Source organism: Agelaius tricolor, unplaced genomic scaffold (genome assembly GCF_023055355.1).
Source record: "Agelaius tricolor isolate 1412-34295 unplaced genomic scaffold, bAgeTri1.0.p SCAF_4, whole genome shotgun sequence".
NCBI lineage: Eukaryota > Metazoa > Chordata > Aves > Passeriformes > Icteridae > Agelaius > Agelaius tricolor.
The window spans coordinates 29,816,330-29,828,063 of NW_027269264.1; positions in this window are offsets into that span (position 1 = coordinate 29,816,330).

The window sequence follows — 11,734 nt, forward strand, 5'->3', positions numbered from 1 at the left end:
ATTTTGCTGGCTGAGGTACATAATGCTTGTAGCAGTATGGGAAATTAGGATTGATCAGAAAAAACTGGCTTATGAGCCTCAGAAATTGTCAATCAAAATAGCTTTGGTCACTTTAATATCAGTTAAGACTGTAGATAGATAGACGGAAATAATTTTACAATCATTAACTTTGCATGGTAGACACAAGGGGAATGACTTAAGGAGATAGCCTGAGAAGTTAAATTTGGAACTTTACTGCTTTTACTATGCTGTATAATTGCCTAGCTGCATGCCATCTGTTCATCTTCCTCCCTCCAGGCAAAAGGGCATTACAGCTGAGCCAGTAGCAGGAGAGGGTAGAAAAGAACTCCTATACATAGAAAAAATAGCAAAAAAAGCAATTGTAAATGTCAGCAATCACACAGAAACCTATTTTGGGTTGTAAATTATCACAAAAAGAGATCTATTTCTCTCAGCCTCAAATCCTTTTGCTTTTGCATAAAACCCACAAGAGTAATAGGGTAGTCCCAAGTTCACACTCCAACAGCAACAGCTGCAAGGAAGTTCTGGTGCCACACAGTCAATGATAGATCTTCCATTGATTTCAAAAGAGACAAGAGACTACTCCTAAATTTATTCCTGTCTCATGAGACACTAAAATGATCATCCAAGTTCAATTCCTGATCCTCATTAAAAATATGCTTGTTGAGCTCTCTGACTGTGTTTATTGACATTCTGCTTGGTAAGTGTTTTTCAATGCATGAAGTTCTTCCCTGGACAGTACATAGGTTCCTTTCTGAAGAACTTGTCTTTCCCAGGTACTTCTGTCATGAAAGTTTCTCTGGTTTTTCCTCCTTTTCTCCACTGTGCCTGCCTTCCTGCCTATTTTTCCAGAGACCAGCAAGAATCAGAGACTTTTCTTCAAAGTGTTTATTTTCTTGAGAAATCCTGACTCTTTGTGCTATGTCTGATCTTGATGTGTCTCTGCCCATGCTTCTGCAGCTCAGACATGCTATTGTGATAACTCTGAATTATTTTTGATGAAGTTAGTATTGTATTATGCTTATTTGCAGCTGGTTGAAAGTAGAAGTTTCTGGGTACATGCAGACCTGGCTGCTAAACATAAACACAAGCCTCATAGCATGGTGGGAGAAGATAAAAGTCATTAGATAGAATCAAGAGGTGCTAAAGTGTTGCAGACATCTTTTCATGAAAATCCTTTCCTTAGGATTTTTTTCCTCCTGAGCAGCTGAGAGGCCTCAGGAACAAAATGTAAACAATGATTATCTGCTGCTGTGGAATGCAACAGGTGCATCTGTGATTGGCCCATCTTGGATGTTTATAATTAATGGCCAATCACAGCCCACCTGGCTCGGACAGAGTCCAAGACAGCAGCCTTTGTTATCATTCTTTTCTTTTCTGTTCTTAGCTTAGCTAGCCTTCTGAGGAGAACCTTTTCTTCTATTCTTTTAGTATAGTTTTAATGTAATATATATCATAAAATAATAAATCAAGCCTTCTGAAATATAGAGTCAGATCTCCATCTCTTCCTTCAACATAAGACCCCTGTGAACACTGTCACACTAAAGTAATTTGGTTTGGTTTGTTGAGCAGCACTGGTGGTCACCTATTCAAAAATGTTTCCTAGCAGGCCAGGAAACATCCTTCCCTACCACAATTTCACTTGACATCTTCCATGGGGATAGTCTCTAAAACAGATCATGTTGCCTTGATTTAACAGCACTTAAAAAAAACCAAGGCATTGTAAAATCAGCTTTGGTCCCTGAAAGTATGGTCAGTATTTGTCTTCCATTTTCCTGACATGGTTAGATGCTGATCTCTGGCTTCAATGGGTGCTAGGCTATTGAACCATCTCTAAAGCCCCAAAAGCACATCATGATCTTGACTGAAGGCTGCTAGTCCAGAGACCCAACTCACCTTTGTGCTTTTCTCATCTCAGTAATAATCTGTGAGAGAAGTCTGTTAGGTCCTCCAAGGTCTTCAGCAAGGATTGCTGTACACTGATTTCAAGCACAGTTATTGCTACAAACCCAAACTGCTTTTTTTTTTAATTACATTTTTTTCCATTAATGAAAAACTAAGGGCTTCTCACTTGAAGTGAGGATGTCATCATTCTTGTTCAGCTATGCATTTAAAACAGCTTTAACAATCAGAAAATAAAAATAGACAAAAGTTAATTCTCATCAAAAAATTACTTCTGTTGTGTAATGTTATTCTTCCAAAACACATATATATTTCAATTTGTTTAAAAGTGTATGCATACTTGAAGTAAAATTGTATGTTTCTGAATATATTAGTAAATAGTCCATATGTTCTTACAACTGGAAGAACTGTTCTTACACTGATGTTAATTTTTAAATTAGCAATTTAGATCCTGGCACGGTATGACTTTAAAAAAATTCAACAGGTTTCAGCAAACTTTTTTATATATATTGACAATATCCTATCCCAGTCACGTTCTTCACTTTCTTCCCTGCTTGTAAACTGATTGTTAACTTTGTAGAAATGGTTAATGTCACTAACTTTTCCAGCAGCATAATCACAAATCTCACTAAGCAAGTATAAGCTTCCTCCTTAGAAGAAATTTCTCTTTTCTCATACTCACTGTGGAAAAATGATGCTTGAAGTTTATGGAACAGATATGAAGAAATACATGCACACACATATATCCATATGTATATATTCTCCTTTATATTTCTTCTTAGGTAAAATATAAATAGCCTGGTGAACACAAAATAGCAAAATATTAATAACTAGGAAGATAAATTTTTATGAACAGTTTGTGTAATTCACTTAATGGCCTTATGGGTTGTAACACAAATCTCATGCCCTGAAAGCTGATTCATCTTGTAGTATCTCAGTGAAGCACAGCTTTTAAATAAATATCCTAACCCTTTCATTTTCTGCTCATGCTCCTAATTTTCCATGGGTCACTTAGTTCCTTTCATTTGGCCCCTCTACCTCTCCCTGTATCACTACCATATCTGGAAGTTTGCAGGGACTAACTACATCCGTGTGCATTCACAAAAGACTCAGAGTTTCTTCCCATGCTCCAAATGTCAGTGAGATTAACCTGCTTGGGTTTACTATGTGTTTTTTCTCCCTGTGGAGATTTACAGAGACACTGCACCAAAATGTAAAATGTAAAAGCAATAGGCATAAGCATGAAATAACTACCATGGGGGGAACAGTTAAGGTGGTGCTGACATTTAAGCTTTCAGATTACCTGGATCTAGAGAATGGTAGCAATTTGCAACTCATTCAGACTCCTGATCCAAAGATAACAACAAAAAACCAAACAAACAACACAAAACAGAACAGAAACAAAATGCAACACAACAGTTTTCTATAGGTTTGCCACCACTGGGAGCTACCTCACAGCATAAAGATATATGAGCCTTCAGTGTGATCCTCAAGTGGTTCCAAGCAATAGTAGCGGTTACTGCATTGCAGACTCTTGTAGTGCTAAGGCCCCGTGACTTTGCTCTTTGGATTAGCTTTAAAGAATCTCTGCTGTGAGGTAGACTACAGCTACAACAATCTATTATGGAGGCACTCTGTAGTTTACAAAGCAGATTTATGTGCTCCAAGAGCACTTGAAAATTTTTCAGTGTATGATTCAGTTTTCCATTCCTTCTTTTGGGTGAGTTCACCAATCAGTTCTCTTCAGCTTACTGTCTTTTTTTCTATGCTGCTTCTTTAGATTACCTGTGTAAAATTCACCCAGTCCTCTAAACATCCTCTTTGAAGTCTTGTATCTTTCAAGCTTTGAACTCTAGATTTTCAGGCTTTGGATTGCCCAGTGGCAAATGCTCATTCAAATTTATGGTATTCCTCACACTATTTTTTCCCTGCCCTTCTGCTTACATCACTAGTTACATTTCTGTTTTAACAGAAGTCCAGGCTTCACAAATTCATGATTCCAGAACTGGAAAACATGAGTAATTATCCCAGTTGCTTTAAGTCATTAGCATTACCCAATTAAGTAGCCGAACATGACTGTATCTCAATATTCTAGGATTATTGACATAGCAGCTTTTTATGTGTTAATATGTCATTATCTATATCATTACTGATGTCATTTCAAAACTGCTGAGTCAGAAAAGAGTAGTGTTGTGGCAATTTCTCCTTGTTTCTTCCATTTGATTTTGGAATTTGATTTTCTGTGCTAGTCTCTTCTTTGCTTTCCACTGACAGGATCTGACCCAATGATCCACAAATTAAGCTGCCAATTGCTGTTAAAGGTAAATTACAGAGCCCAAGGACAGGATTCATCTCATCTCATCTCATCTCATCTCATCTCATGCTATATATGCCTACCGTGTACATATACATGTGTGAGCCATTGTCCTAAAATTCTTTTTCAATAACTGAAGTTTTCTTCACTGAAAAGTGCCTTCATAGGCACTTTTCAGGTTTGATTGATCTGGCTTATTTTAGATATATACTTTCAGAAGAAATTAATCATGTCCAGGACACCAGTGGCTAGTTTGATTAGACTGTCATAGATTAGACAGGAAAACCACAGTGACTAACTCAGATTAACCATCTCCATTTAATCCTATGATTCACATTCTGAGACACGCAGAATAAGCTGTTCCAATTTTTTTGCCTACCTCATTCTTTTCTCAATCTTTCTTGCAAGTATCTTTGCACGGTATTCCATGTTAGATATCTTATAGATGTGTTTGGCAAAGGTAGCTGACCTCTTAAACTCCTGTATTGACAGAATTCTTCAGATAACATTTCTTATATTCTTTATGTATTCACATTATATATTCCAAGTAATTATTTGTTTTAATGAGTTCTGTCTTTATATTTCTTTAATTCATCAAAACTGCCAGTGAGTCTTACCATACATGTCCCTCTCTTTTGGGAGTGTTATTTTAGATAACATTTTACAACTTTTAGAGGGCAGAAGAAAGAGTTATTTTTCTTAAGCAAATGAAGAAAATTTGGTTTTAGAGGGATAGGTAAAATAAATCTTAGAGATGTTTTAGGAAGTTTGATAGTAGTTCATCTGTTACCACTTGTTATCTAACTTTCAGAAAGGGAAGACTTTCTGCAAGGCAATATGACAAGATGATCTTGATATTATATCTTAGCTGAAATTTTCATAGATGGGCTGTTCAGTTAAATCTATAGCCAGAACATAGGAAAATGCTTCTGATTCAGAGTAACTTGGATAAGAGGGAGAAGAAGGAAGACAGGAATGACACATGGAGACAAAAAAAGATGTATTAGTTTAGAGTTTATATATTTTATTTACTAATGTTACTTTGAATAAAGGTCATGTTTTTTATTCAACATTCAGGTCTAAAGGTTTGTGGGTCGGGTGAGAAGTCCAGTTGCTTTTTATTTCTCTCACCATGTTAAATAAGAACTACTAAATGTGCAAGTAGATAAAATGACAGACAATTTATATTCTGTCTATACTGAATGTCTAAATTCACATGAATATGATGGCTACTGTACAAGGAATTAAGAAGAGTAAGAAAAGGATAAGGAATTGTCATCTAGTAACATAAAAAGTATCTAACAAAACTCTAAAGAAATATGTTTCTAACCGAATTTTCTCAGTTTTCTTAATGGTATTCTGCCTAGCATAGTAATTCTTGGGCAAAAGTCCAAACATGAATTTCAGTCAGTCTCACAACACTCCTGTAAAAGTTTGGCTATAAAACCAGCTGTAATACAGCTTTGCATGCTGTCATTATCTTTATTGACTGGAAATACGCCACATAACTCCTAAGATTTTTGAGACACATTTTAATTTATTTTATTGCTGACCAAGAATTTTAGTAAGTCATTATAAATGTCCATTTTCAATTTCTGCTAGTGCGATTGATGTGATTTCATATAGAGTCATGGGATCTTTAAGTCTTATAAATGCACAGATTTATGGAACTCTAGTCCACTGCTAGTGAAATTAAAATAGCACTTGCTCCTGCATTAGTTGCTCCTCATGGGAATTCAAACTCCAAACTCATTGTGACCTGCCTGAAAAAGTCCATCTTGATGTTTTAAATGGGCAGGGTGGGAACAGGATCCCTAGATTGTCTCAGTTAGCCTGCTGGTTTAAACTGATAACAGTAACTAAATCTGATAACAGCAGATTTGTATGTTTCTGGCCAAAATAGTGATGATTTTATTTATTTTATTTCTGTTCAAGTGAAACCCTGCTGAAATTAATGTGTTGACTGATGATATGACTAGGTGGAGCAAGTGGCTGAATGTATTTCAAGAATTCAGCAGTGGGGGAGGGTGTAGTTGTTTTTTGCATACAGCATACACAAAATAAAAATATGTCAACATACTCTTTTGCTTCACATACTTCTTGTGTTTTACTGTGCTATTATGAAAGTCTGTGTCACATAAACACCCCTTTCTCCCTTAGTAACACAACAGCTAACTAGTCATTATGAGTGAAATAAGCAATAGTTGCTTGAAGTGCTCAAGCTGTTCACATTTAGAAATATGTAAGGGGATACCTCAGCAGAGGTATCTTCTCTTCTTTTTCATCATGTCAAGCTTTCTTTCAAGTACCACACATTATTCATCAGAAAGATATTAGAGTGCATTTAAAATGCACATTCCATTAGTGTCAGAATATTTACTATGCAATGCTCAGATTTTCACCATCACATGCCTGTGTTGAAAATTGTGAAAAAAGTGATGATGCCATTACACTTCTTCAGCCCATTCTCATATTTTATCACTTTTTGTTTTCAATTCTTTAGTTCATTTCATTTTGTTAGATTTTCTCACACAGATTCTGACTCCTTCACTCACAGGTGGTGAGAGGTAAAGAGCTCATTAGGGGGAAATCTACTGTCACTGGAGGTTTGTGGCAAACCTCCTGATGTCTTCCCTGCACACTGACGGTAATGAGAATTGAGGGGGTATGCATCACTCTGATCTCCTTACTTATCATCAGTGAATGGGTGTAAAGAAATTTTGGAAACCATACTGTGCATTTTTGGGGGAGGCAAGAATAAATAATTTAAAAATTTTTCTTTGACTTCACTCTGAACACTGTTTTCAGAATATACATGAGAACCTGTGGGAAACTAAGGAAATAACATATCTTAAAAGAGTTTCCCTTTTTTCAAACTATTTGCTATCTCTGTGCAAGACAGATTGCCAGAGCACTACCGAGTCAAAAGAAAGCCTGTCAACATATCCAAATTATTCCCAAAGCTCTGAGAATTGGCTGGGGTAGAGGGGTGTGGGGGTGTGGGCAATGGACACTGACCAGCCACAGCAGTGGCTGACCAGGGAGCATGCTTTACCCACATCTCCCATCAGAAAAAGAAGGGTCAGTTGGAACTCTTGCAGCCCACACTTTGGCTGGGTTGATGCTTTCCTGATGGAGCTACATGTTCATTGAAGTTATTGACATTACCTAAATGGGGTTAAATCTCTTCCTTTTTCATCTCTCAGCACACCTGTGCAAGACCAGACACAATTTAGTGCTTATTACTGAAAGCTTATTTTCTGAGAAATGACCAAGATACAGTGTAAAAAGAAACCTAAAACTGATACTCAGGGGTTTTTTTAGACCTCTTATTTTCACAGATTCCTTTAGCATCAATTTCAATTTAGATGCTAATCTCATTTTTGCTTTTTGGGGGAGTGTGAATTGAAACCTGTGTGATTTGAAGCATAACATAAGGGCGCACTTCATATTACACTCCTATTATAGAGTGGATCATATCAACATAAACAGCATATATCAGGGTCTCAGAAATGTGCTGCAGAAACATCTCACATGACACTTTAAAGAGAGTCTAGATGGGGGAAGATCCTAGTTTCTTTTGCTTAAACTACTACTGCAAAACAGAAAAAAAAAGGGAGTGTAAAGGGGCAAAAGCAAAACCAAAAAATCAAAATGAATGGAGTAAATTAATTACTGTTCTAAAATGGAAAACAAAAGAAAGGAGCTTGCCAAATATAAGATCGGGTAAAATCTTGCTCTCTAGATCAAAGTAAATTAAAATTAATTCCATTGTTTTCTGCAAATTCTTTTAGATTTGCACTAGTCTAGGCGACAGATGGAATTAGTCAGGCTTTGCATCAGTTGCACTGAGAGCAGAATTTGTGTCTGTAATACTGCAAGAGGGAGGGCTGTTTTTCAGTGCAAAGAATCCTTCTATTGATCCTACATTTTCTCCCCTTTGTTTGTCCTTAGCTATTCATATTAGTTTTAAATTCCCTTTGTTCACTCTCTTTCCTTTGCTTCCCAGTCTGTGTAAAAGATTCTGAAACATGCTTCATTACCAGTTTCCACTCCCACATTTTAGATTTATTTTTACAACCCTCCTACCTCTGCAGTAATTCTTCTTAAGACTGTTCCCACAATACCAATATCTGCTGCTTCCTATCCCTCAGGCGCTCACACTGTCGTACCAAACACTGTTCAGTCTTTTACTTGAAGAAAAATGCTAGCACACCACAACAAGCTGAGTGCACGTTCTTCTCTTATACCGATTTTACTGACTTTTTGATGCAGCTATTATCTCAGTTTATTCAATAAAATTTTCTAAGGTCTTTCCATTATAAGGAAATCTTGGCTGCCCTTCCAAAAGCATATAATGTCACCACACTACCACACTGTCTTTTGGTCACATTTTCAACAAGAGGTAATGCAGCTAAGTGAAATACCATTTTCTGATGGAAAGTTTTCTTTAGCCAGCCAAGATGTAACCATATAAACTTATAAATCTTCTTGAACTTTTTTCCCTATCTTCCTATCAACCCTGTCTTACCTATACCATACAACATCTTAGTCATTTGCCAAGCACCACTCCCCATTTGCACATAAAAACATAAAGAAAAACAGTTGTGAAGGAGTTTACACACAGCATGTGCAAACCCATTCAGAGTAGAAGACAACAAAGATTCCAATTTCAAGAAAAGTGTCATGGTCTGCTGCTCCAGTCTATGCAGAGATATAACACAAGGCAGTTTTGCAATTGCAAACATTTATGTCCTTCTACATTCCCTAAGAATGACTATTATTTCTAATTGGAAAGCACAGCTTTGTGATTACAGAGTTGAACAGAAATTAAAAAGCAGGTTGCTCTTCAGAGTTATTCCTCTTAGCCCCCTCATGGACAGTGAACAAATCATTTTTCTTTCCTGTGCTTCAGTTTCTTTTCCTGTACAGTGCATTCTAAATGCTTTCATGGTTAGTAATCCATATTTATGGCATGAATGGCTTGTGTACAGAGCTTCCAGTAAGTTTTAATCAGGTACATGCATAAGCACATAAAGAAAAACTCTAATGTTCACCTAGAGAAAAATATGTATTTTCTTATGCAGAGTGTACATTACTTTATTCAAAGCATAAGTGGACACCATTGCAGTAATTATTCCGTCATTTCCATTGACTAAAGTTTCCAGTCTATATCCAGTCTATTGCAATCACACCAAAAAATAGAGAAGAAATTGCCACAATCTACTTCTGACCTGACTTTAACTGACCATTAATTGTGTTTGCACTACCTAAGCTACTGTAACTTTCCATCTGCATGTGCTTTTGGCCTGGATTTTTCCCTGGATAAAGCTATCGCACTTTATACAGCACTTGAATTTTAAAAAGAGGAAACACAACTACATTAAAGAAGAAAAAGAAGGAGATGTGTCTGATAAGGCAGGGAATTACTAATCCTTTCTTTTGGTGAGACTTGTTCCCACTGTGTCAGAAGCAGTCCTTTGCACACAGCAAATTGAAAACGTGATGGAATCATCTTCCAGCATTTGGATGTAGTAAGAAGAGTGAAGATCAGGTGACACATGCTTCAGCAAATGTTAGCAGGCAAACTTTTTCCCCTACTCCACGAAATGTTTGAATGTTGCCTGTAGCTCTTCCAGGAGTTCACATTCAGATGCTTCCAGTGTAATCTGTAAAACAGAATGCTCTGCAGGAAGACCTTCAGCAATGGTCAAATGCAGACCTGAAGGGATACAGAATGAACACAGGAACACACAGTTGGTTTAGCACTTTATTATACAGTCTGTTCAAAGAGAGTTTCAGAGAGGAGTTCCTGCTTCATCTAGTTTCACTTTTTAGATAATTGTGGATATGTAAGCAGGATTCTCATTTCTCCATCTGAGGTGTGTTTTGAGAGCTGGCGCAGGGCTGTGGCACTTGTTAACAGACAAGGTTATTTCATCAGCAAACAACTGAGTCCCAGGAATCTCTTAGCACAGTTTAATGAAATCACACAAACCATTTCCCTGGATCTTGTAATGAATGGACAGACACTAAATCACACAGACTTTAAAGTGAAGTCTTTGCAACTAGTAATGATTGGATGGTAAGATTATTTCTCAGTAAAGACGATGTTTTAACTGTTTTTCCGATGTGGGTTTTTGGGTGTTTGGGTTGTGTTCGGAGTTTTTAGTTTTCTTGTTTTTACTGGGGTTTTGTGACTTTTTGTTTTGAGTGGCATATTTTGTTTTGGCTTTGTGGTTTTATGGTTGTTTGGGATGGGTTGGGTTTTTGTTTGGTTGGTTGGTTGGTTGGTTAGTTGGCTGGTTTTGTTTTGGTCTGTACTTACATTTGTCAGCAAAACAGACTCTTCTTATTGTGTCTTTTTCCTGACTGCCTGACTGACTGACTGACTGACTGACTCTAAGGACCACTGGAAAGATAACAGTACCGTTCATGTAAATTTTAAAACAAACTCTTAATCTGAAATAGATAACCCTGTTTTGAAAAGCTGTCCAATCCAAAGAAGCAAACTCAAGAGAGAATCTATCAACATGACTAAGAATATCTATAAGTCCTGTAGAAGTCACGACAGACATGCACATTTCCATCCAAGGAAAATCTCACTGTATGTAACTACATTTTAAAGAGACATGCATCTGTTTGCAGCTAAATGCTCTGGAGTTGTAGGAAGCTCTGTGCCCTTGGATTTGCTCTGGGCTGAAATTAATGTACTTGGAAAAAAATATTTACTGAGAAACAGGAAATCTTTCAGATTTAGACAATGTTTCCAGAAACTAAGCATTTAATAGGCATGTTCGTAATAGAAAAGGCTGTGGAAGAAATTGCACGTAGCTTCCAAAAGCACTCACCAAGATTTGGAAAACACAAGCAAGATGGAGAAAAAAAGAGAAGCTATAATAATATCACTGCTAGATACCTTGAGTCTGTAGAACACGAGCAGCCATGCTAACACCCTCAGTGCTGGACAGTCAACCATCACAGCAGGAGCTTCTCCATTTCCTGAAACACCTTTGCTACACACAGATATGCTAGTACCTACCTTTTACTTCCCAATAAAAAACCAACAACATCTACAAGTTTCTTGATGTCACTGTCAGAAGGGAGAATTTTGCAAAGGATTCTTAAACCTTTGCTCATTTTCTTCATCTCTCTATTCCATTAGTCATATAGGAACAGAAAGGCATTTATTTTTCTCATATGCTTACTAGTATTAATACAGCTGAATCAATTAAAGCAGATTAGATCTTTCTAATAATTTTAAACATGAGGAAAGCCAGTTTTTTCCCCTATATTACATAATACAGATGTATATGATACAATACAGATGTATATATTGTGCATTCTTATTTTAGTCAAAAAATCTCCTCTATGTTATAAGAACCCCTACAACTCAAAACAGGTATGAATAACAAATTTTAGCAGCAGGCAAAGAGCAATATCACCTCCATTCTGTGGGACAACACAAACTTTTGCTAGCAAGTAGAGCAAGTAGAG